The 9,018-nt window shown below is 55.9% G+C and overlaps 5 non-coding genes across 5 annotated transcripts; all 5 read right to left on the reverse strand.

The window, feature by feature from the left end:
- Positions 1-904: 904 nt before the first annotated feature.
- On the reverse strand, positions 905-996 carry LOC144251871 (small nucleolar RNA SNORD116). The gene has a single exon (XR_013342792.1). It is a non-coding gene; the product is annotated as a small nucleolar RNA SNORD116 (small nucleolar RNA).
- Positions 997-2,726: 1,730 nt separating this feature from the next.
- On the reverse strand, positions 2,727-2,818 carry LOC144251872 (small nucleolar RNA SNORD116). The gene has a single exon (XR_013342793.1). It is a non-coding gene; the product is annotated as a small nucleolar RNA SNORD116 (small nucleolar RNA).
- Positions 2,819-4,548: 1,730 nt separating this feature from the next.
- LOC144251873 (small nucleolar RNA SNORD116) lies at positions 4,549-4,640 on the reverse strand. The gene has a single exon (XR_013342794.1). It is a non-coding gene; the product is annotated as a small nucleolar RNA SNORD116 (small nucleolar RNA).
- Positions 4,641-6,370: 1,730 nt separating this feature from the next.
- Positions 6,371-6,462, reverse strand: LOC144251874 (small nucleolar RNA SNORD116). Its single transcript, XR_013342795.1, has one exon. It is a non-coding gene; the product is annotated as a small nucleolar RNA SNORD116 (small nucleolar RNA).
- Positions 6,463-8,192: 1,730 nt separating this feature from the next.
- On the reverse strand, positions 8,193-8,284 carry LOC144251891 (small nucleolar RNA SNORD116). Its single transcript, XR_013342812.1, has one exon. It is a non-coding gene; the product is annotated as a small nucleolar RNA SNORD116 (small nucleolar RNA).
- Positions 8,285-9,018: the final 734 nt, after the last annotated feature.

Below are 9,018 nucleotides of genomic sequence, written 5' to 3' on the forward strand. Positions count from 1 at the left end.
GCCTCCTACAAGAGAAGTCATCCCTGAGGTCTGCCACCTGGGTGGCTCATTCGGGATCCAAACTGCCTATATGCTCTTTCAGAATGCACAGCAACCACCATGCATGCAGCCTCACGGGCGGACCAAAAGCACACAAGGATACTAAGGCTTTTTCCTGAAGCACTTCTGATGCCCCAACTCGAGAGCCAACCATCTATCAGGAGGATCCATTAACAGAAGTGGCAGCAAAAGTACCCGCTTGCGGTAAGACCCAGTTTCTCCATGTGCATTCCCTCTATGTCCATCTACTCATCCAGGCACTGGTCCCTCTGGAGACCCACCCTTCCTTCCCTGGTGGACCGTGGCTCCAGCCAACATTGTGTGGCAATACCACTGGCAACACTGTAGCATTTCCAGGAGAAGAGAAAACCCATCAGACTCCCGGAAACACCACGCCCCTGTGCACTAAAGCAGGGTCTCCCATGCTTTGAGCTGGGCCCGGCTCCGCCTTCCGACGAAAGTGGACCTCAATTTTTCTCTGGAACACCCAGCAGACCAGCACGGTGCTACTCGCCTTGGCAAAAAAGTCTCCAGTCCACAAGAGGAGGAAAGCTATTCTCCTGTGCCACGGCCCAGAACCTCCTAGTAACGGCTGAACCCTACCGCCGAATACCCACTAGGAAATCATGCCGGGCAGGCCAATGTCTTCCTCAACGTCTGGAGCTCTGGACCACCCATGCATGCCGAAACCAAAAGAGGACTGACCCTCAGAGGACTACAGGCTCGGGGTCCTAACGCCAGGTGAACTCGGCTGAAATGGGCCTTCCCTTCCAGGGTCCATTCTGACACAGCCCCCGTCCAAAAAGGGCCACAGGGTTCTCCCCTCCACCACCCAGCTCACTGCAGCCCCCTACGTCTACGTGGTGGACCTCAGTTTCGATGAGAGAGACGGTATAGAGTTTTCACTCATTTTGTTCAGCTTCCAAGGAATGTTTTTGTGGGAGTCATCATCGATCCACGCTTGTGACCCTCACCCGGCAAGGAGCAACCTCGGTGACTTGGGGCCAGGAGACGCTTACCATCCTCAGCTACGAAGGGCCACACTCAGGAAACAGAGGGCACGGGCATGCGGGTGTTCCCCGTCCTCCCTGGGCATCTTCCCACAGCCAGAGGAGCCGGTGGCAACCTTTCACTCCTTCCGTGGAAACACGACCTGCCATGCGTATGCAAGGAGACAAAAGAGAGGGATGCCCATGAAAAACAACCATGACTGGCCTGCTCCGCAGCCTGCTGCTCCTCAGTTCACACTCTTTAGGGACTGCAGCCTTTTCACTTGCCCTCGCCATGCCGGCCTGAGCTCAGTTCCCATGTGGCTCTTAAGCTGCCCAACAAACTCTTCCAGCCACAGGAAACCCATCTGAGAATCTCCATCCAACTCTGCAAACCAATCTGACCCTGACTCCTTCCCTCCACGGGATGTCCAAGCAAGAAAGGGCGAACTTGAGAAAGCACGTCCTCTGGAAACCTCCTGCCTTTCTGGGCCATCGCCACGGGCATCTGGGAGCCCCAGGTGACGTCCATTCCAACAGGAGCTCCGGCCCCACCCACACGTTCCAATGCCTGAACCCCACAACTTGTGCAGGAGAGGAGACCCTCAGCGCCTGTCCAGCGCCTATGAAAGGCACTTGGCACAGAGGGGAATTTCATCACTCTCTACCTCCTTCAGGCACAGGCAACAATCCTTGCGCACTACTTTGGACCCACTTAGGCCTTTCCACTACCCAAACCGTTCGCGGCTGTCCTATGCTCAAAAACTAGAAGCTGACGTCTCGGGTTCGCAGGCGCCTCCTACAAGAGAAGTCATCCCTGAGGTCTGCCACAACGGTGGCTCATTCGGGATCCAAACTGCCTATATGCTCTTTCAGAATGCACAGCAACCACCATGCATGCAGCCTCACGGGCGGACCAAAAGCACACAAGGATACTAAGGCTTTTTCCTGAAGCACTTCTGATGCCCCAACTCGAGAGCCAACCATCTATCAGGAGGATCCATTAACAGAAGTGGCAGCAAAAGTACCTGCTTGCGGTAAGACCCAGTTTCTCCATGTGCATTCCCTCTATGTCCATCTACTCATCCAGGCACTGGTCCCTCTGGAGACCCACCCTTCCTTCCCCTGGTGGACCGTGGCTCCAGCCAACATTGTGTGGCAATACCACTGGCAACACTGTAGCATTTCCAGGAGAAGAGAAAACCCATCAGACTCCCGGAAACACCACGCCCCTGTGCACTAAAGCAGGGTCTCCCATGCTTTGAGCTGGGCCCGGCTCCGCGTTCCGACGAAAGTGGACCTCAATTTTTCTCTGGAACACCCAGCAGACCAGCACGGTGCTACTCGCCTTGGCAAAAAAGTCTCCAGTCCACAAGAGGAGGAAAGCTATTCTCCTGTGCCACGGCCCAGAACCTCCTAGTACGGCTGAACCCTACCGCCTAACACCCACTAGGAAATCATGCCGGGCCGGCCAATGTCTTCCTCAACGTCTGGAGCTCTGGACCACCCATGCATGCCGAAACCAAAAGAGGACTGACCCTCAGAGGACTACAGGCTCGGGGTCCTAACGCCAGGTGAACTCGGCTGAAATGGGCCTTCCCTTCCAGGGTCCATTCTGACACAGCCCCCGTCCAAAAAGGGCCACAGGGTTCTCCCCTCCACCACCCAGCTCACTGCAGCCCCCTACGTCTACGTGGTGGACCTCAGTTTCGATGAGAGAGACGGTATAGAGTTTTCACTCATTTTGTTCAGCTTCCAAGGAATGTTTTTGTGGGAGTCATCATCGATCCACGCTTGTGACCCTCACCCGGCAAGGAGCAACCTCGGTGACTTGGGGCCAGGAGACGCTTACCATCCTCAGCTACGAAGGGCCACACTCAGGAAACAGAGGGCACGGGCATGCGGGTGTTCCCCGTCCTCCCTGGGCATCTTCCCACAGCCAGAGGAGCCGGCGGCAACCTTTCACTCCTTCCGTGGAAACACGACCTGCCATGCGTATGCAAGGAGACAAAAGAGAGGGATGCCCATGAAAAACAACCATGACTGGCCTGCTCCGCAGCCTGCTGCTCCTCAGTTCACACTCTTTAGGGACTGCAGCCTTTTCACTTGCCCTCGCCATGCCGGCCTGAGCTCAGTTCCCATGTGGCTCTTAAGCTGCCCAACAAACTCTTCCAGCCACAGGAAACCCATCTGAGAATCTCCATCCAACTCTGCAAACCAATCTGACCCTGACTCCTTCCCTCCACGGGATGTCCAAGCAAGAAAGGGCGAACTTGAGAAAGCACGTCCTCTGGAAACCTCCTGTCTTTCTGGGCCATCGCCACGGGCATCTGGGAGCCCCAGGTGACGTCCATTCCAACAGGAGCTCCGGCCCCACCCACACGTTCCAATGCCTGAACCCCACAACTTGTGCAGGAGAGGAGACCCTCAGCGCCTGTCCAGCGCCTATGAAAGGCACTTGGCACAGAGGGGAATTTCATCACTCTCTACCTCCTTCAGGCACAGGCAACAATCCTTGCGCACTACTTTGGACCCACTTAGGCCTTTCCACTACCCAAACCGTTCGCGGCTGTCCTAAGCTCAAAAACTAGAAGCTGACGTCTCGGGTTTGCAGGTGCCTCCTACAAGAGAAGTCATCCCTGAGGTCTGCCACCTGGGTGGCTCATTCGGGATCCAAACTGCCTATATGCTCTTTCAGAATGCACAGCAACCACCATGCATGCAGCCTCACGGGCGGACCAAAAGCACACAAGGATACTAAGGCTTTTTCCTGAAGCACTTCTGATGCCCCAACTCGAGAGCCAACCATCTATCAGGAGGATCCATTAACAGAAGTGGCAGCAAAAGTACCCGCTTGCGGTAAGACCCAGTTTCTCCATGTGCATTCCCTCTATGTCCATCTACTCATCCAGGCACTGGTCCCTCTGGAGACCCACCCTTCCTTCCCCTGGTGGACCGTGGCTCCAGCCAACATTGTGTGGCAATACCACTGGCAACACTGTAGCATTTCCAGGAGAAGAGAAAACCCATCAGACTCCCGGAAACACCACGCCCCTGTGCACTAAAGCAGGGTCTCCCATGCTTTGAGCTGGGCCCGGCTCCGCCTTCCGACGAAAGTGGACCTCAATTTTTCTCTGGAACACCCAGCAGACCAGCACGGTGCTACTCGCCTTGGCAAAAAAGTCTCCAGTCCACAAGAGGAGGAAAGCTATTCTCCTGTGCCACGGCCCAGAACCTCCTAGTACGGCTGAACCCTACCGCCGAATACCCACTAGGAAATCATGCCGGGCAGGCCAATGTCTTCCTCAACGTCTGGAGCTCTGGACCACCCATGCATGCCGAAACCAAAAGAGGACTGACCCTCAGAGGACTACAGGCTCGGGGTCCTAACGCCAGGTGAACTCGGCTGAAATGGGCCTTCCCTTCCAGGGTCCATTCTGACACAGCCCCCGTCCAAAAAGGGCCACAGGGTTCTCCCCTCCACCACCCAGCTCACTGCAGCCCCCTACGTCTACGTGGTGGACCTCAGTTTCGATGAGAGAGACGGTATAGAGTTTTCACTCATTTTGTTCAGCTTCCAAGGAATGTTTTTGTGGGAGTCATCATCGATCCACGCTTGTGACCCTCACCCGGCAAGGAGCAACCTCGGTGACTTGGGGCCAGGAGACGCTTACCATCCTCAGCTACGAAGGGCCACACTCAGGAAACAGAGGGCACGGGCATGCGGGTGTTCCCCGTCCTCCCTGGGCATCTTCCCACAGCCAGAGGAGCCGGTGGCAACCTTTCACTCCTTCCGTGGAAACACGACCTGCCATGCGTATGCAAGGAGACAAAAGAGAGGGATGCCCATGAAAAACAACCATGACTGGCCTGCTCCGCAGCCTGCTGCTCCTCAGTTCACACTCTTTAGGGACTGCAGCCTTTTCACTTGCCCTCGCCATGCCGGCCTGAGCTCAGTTCCCATGTGGCTCTTAAGCTGCCCAACAAACTCTTCCAGCCACAGGAAACCCATCTGAGAATCTCCATCCAACTCTGCAAACCAATCTGACCCTGACTCCTTCCCTCCACGGGATGTCCAAGCAAGAAAGGGCGAACTTGAGAAAGCACGTCCTCTGGAAACCTCCTGCCTTTCTGGGCCATCGCCACGGGCATCTGGGAGCCCCAGGTGACGTCCATTCCAACAGGAGCTCCGGCCCCACCCACACGTTCCAATGCCTGAACCCCACAACTTGTGCAGGAGAGGAGACCCTCAGCGCCTGTCCAGCGCCTATGAAAGGCACTTGGCACAGAGGGGAATTTCATCACTCTCTACCTCCTTCAGGCACAGGCAACAATCCTTGCGCACTACTTTGGACCCACTTAGGCCTTTCCACTACCCAAACCGTTCGCGGCTGTCCTATGCTCAAAAACTAGAAGCTGACGTCTCGGGTTCGCAGGCGCCTCCTACAAGAGAAGTCATCCCTGAGGTCTGCCACAACGGTGGCTCATTCGGGATCCAAACTGCCTATATGCTCTTTCAGAATGCACAGCAACCACCATGCATGCAGCCTCACGGGCGGACCAAAAGCACACAAGGATACTAAGGCTTTTTCCTGAAGCACTTCTGATGCCCCAACTCGAGAGCCAACCATCTATCAGGAGGATCCATTAACAGAAGTGGCAGCAAAAGTACCTGCTTGCGGTAAGACCCAGTTTCTCCATGTGCATTCCCTCTATGTCCATCTACTCATCCAGGCACTGGTCCCTCTGGAGACCCACCCTTCCTTCCCCTGGTGGACCGTGGCTCCAGCCAACATTGTGTGGCAATACCACTGGCAACACTGTAGCATTTCCAGGAGAAGAGAAAACCCATCAGACTCCCGGAAACACCACGCCCCTGTGCACTAAAGCAGGGTCTCCCATGCTTTGAGCTGGGCCCGGCTCCGCGTTCCGACGAAAGTGGACCTCAATTTTTCTCTGGAACACCCAGCAGACCAGCACGGTGCTACTCGCCTTGGCAAAAAAGTCTCCAGTCCACAAGAGGAGGAAAGCTATTCTCCTGTGCCACGGCCCAGAACCTCCTAGTACGGCTGAACCCTACCGCCTAACACCCACTAGGAAATCATGCCGGGCCGGCCAATGTCTTCCTCAACGTCTGGAGCTCTGGACCACCCATGCATGCCGAAACCAAAAGAGGACTGACCCTCAGAGGACTACAGGCTCGGGGTCCTAACGCCAGGTGAACTCGGCTGAAATGGGCCTTCCCTTCCAGGGTCCATTCTGACACAGCCCCCGTCCAAAAAGGGCCACAGGGTTCTCCCCTCCACCACCCAGCTCACTGCAGCCCCCTACGTCTACGTGGTGGACCTCAGTTTCGATGAGAGAGACGGTATAGAGTTTTCACTCATTTTGTTCAGCTTCCAAGGAATGTTTTTGTGGGAGTCATCATCGATCCACGCTTGTGACCCTCACCCGGCAAGGAGCAACCTCGGTGACTTGGGGCCAGGAGACGCTTACCATCCTCAGCTACGAAGGGCCACACTCAGGAAACAGAGGGCACGGGCATGCGGGTGTTCCCCGTCCTCCCTGGGCATCTTCCCACAGCCAGAGGAGCCGGCGGCAACCTTTCACTCCTTCCGTGGAAACACGACCTGCCATGCGTATGCAAGGAGACAAAAGAGAGGGATGCCCATGAAAAACAACCATGACTGGCCTGCTCCGCAGCCTGCTGCTCCTCAGTTCACACTCTTTAGGGACTGCAGCCTTTTCACTTGCCCTCGCCATGCCGGCCTGAGCTCAGTTCCCATGTGGCTCTTAAGCTGCCCAACAAACTCTTCCAGCCACAGGAAACCCATCTGAGAATCTCCATCCAACTCTGCAAACCAATCTGACCCTGACTCCTTCCCTCCACGGGATGTCCAAGCAAGAAAGGGCGAACTTGAGAAAGCACGTCCTCTGGAAACCTCCTGCCTTTCTGGGCCATCGCCACGGGCATCTGGGAGCCCCAGGTGACGTCCATTCCAACAGGAGCTCCGGCCCCACCCACACGTTCCAATGCCTGAACCCCACAACTTGTGCAGGAGAGGAGACCCTCAGCGCCTGTCCAGCGCCTATGAAAGGCACTTGGCACAGAGGGGAATTTCATCACTCTCTACCTCCTTCAGGCACAGGCAACAATCCTTGCGCACTAATTTGGACCCACTTAGGCCTTTCCACTACCCAAACCGTTCGCGGCTGTCCTATGCTCAAAAACTAGAAGCTGACGTCTCGGGTTCGCAGGCGCCTCCTACAAGAGAAGTCATCCCTGAGGTCTGCCACAACGGTGGCTCATTCGGGATCCAAACTGCCTATATGCTCTTTCAGAATGCACAGCAACCACCATGCATGCAGCCTCACGGGCGGACCAAAAGCACACAAGGATACTAAGGCTTTTTCCTGAAGCACTTCTGATGCCCCAACTCGAGAGCCAACCATCTATCAGGAGGATCCATTAACAGAAGTGGCAGCAAAAGTACCTGCTTGCGGTAAGACCCAGTTTCTCCATGTGCATTCCCTCTATGTCCATCTACTCATCCAGGCACTGGTCCCTCTGGAGACCCACCCTTCCTTCCCCTGGTGGACCGTGGCTCCAGCCAACATTGTGTGGCAATACCACTGGCAACACTGTAGCATTTCCAGGAGAAGAGAAAACCCATCAGACTCCCGGAAACACCACGCCCCTGTGCACTAAAGCAGGGTCTCCCATGCTTTGAGCTGGGCCCGGCTCCGCGTTCCGACGAAAGTGGACCTCAATTTTTCTCTGGAACACCCAGCAGACCAGCACGGTGCTACTCGCCTTGGCAAAAACGTCTCCAGTCCACAAGAGGAGGAAAGCTATTCTCCTGTGCCACGGCCCAGAACCTCCTAGTACGGCTGAACCCTACCGCCGAATACCCACTAGGAAATCATGCCGGGCAGGCCAATGTCTTCCTCAACGTCTGGAGCTCTGGACCACCCATGCATGCCGAAACCAAAAGAGGACTGACCCTCAGAGGACTACAGGCTCGGGGTCCTAACGCCAGGTGAACTCGGCTGAAATGGGCCTTCCCTTCCAGGGTCCATTCTGACACAGCCCCCGTCCAAAAAGGGCCACAGGGTTCTCCCCTCCACCACCCAGCTCACTGCAGCCCCCTACGTCTACGTGGTGGACCTCACTTTCGATGAGAGAGACGGTATAGAGTTTTCACTCATTTTGTTCAGCTTCCAAGGAATGTTTTTGTGGGAGTCATCATCGATCCACGCTTGTGACCCTCACCCGGCAAGGAGCAACCTCGGTGACTTGGGGCCAGGAGACGCTTACCATCCTCAGCTACGAAGGGCCACACTCAGGAAACAGAGGGCACGGGCATGCGGGTGTTCCCCGTCCTCCCTGGGCATCTTCCCACAGCCAGAGGAGCCGGCGGCAACCTTTCACTCCTTCCGTGGAAACACGACCTGCCATGCGTATGCAAGGAGACAAAAGAGAGGGATGCCCATGAAAAACAACCATGACTGGCCTGCTCCGCAGCCTGCTGCTCCTCAGTTCACACTCTTTAGGGACTGCAGCCTTTTCACTTGCCCTCGCCATGCCGGCCTGAGCTCAGTTCCCATGTGGCTCTTAAGCTGCCCAACAAACTCTTCCAGCCACAGGAAACCCATCTGAGAATCTCCATCCAACTCTGCAAACCAATCTGACCCTGACTCCTTCCCTCCACGGGATGTCCAAGCAAGAAAGGGCGAACTTGAGAAAGCACGTCCTCTGGAAACCTCCTGCCTTTCTGGGCCATCGCCACGGGCATCTGGGAGCCCCAGGTGACGTCCATTCCAACAGGAGCTCCGGCCCCACCCACACGTTCCAATGCCTGAACCCCACAACTTGTGCAGGAGAGGAGACCCTCAGCGCCTGTCCAGCGCCTATGAAAGGCACTTGGCACAGAGGGGAATTTCATCACTCTCTACCTCCTTCAGGCACAGGCAACAATCCTTGCGCACT

Source organism: Urocitellus parryii, unplaced genomic scaffold, assembly GCF_045843805.1.
Source record: "Urocitellus parryii isolate mUroPar1 unplaced genomic scaffold, mUroPar1.hap1 Scaffold_2447, whole genome shotgun sequence".
Lineage (NCBI taxonomy): Eukaryota > Metazoa > Chordata > Mammalia > Rodentia > Sciuridae > Urocitellus > Urocitellus parryii.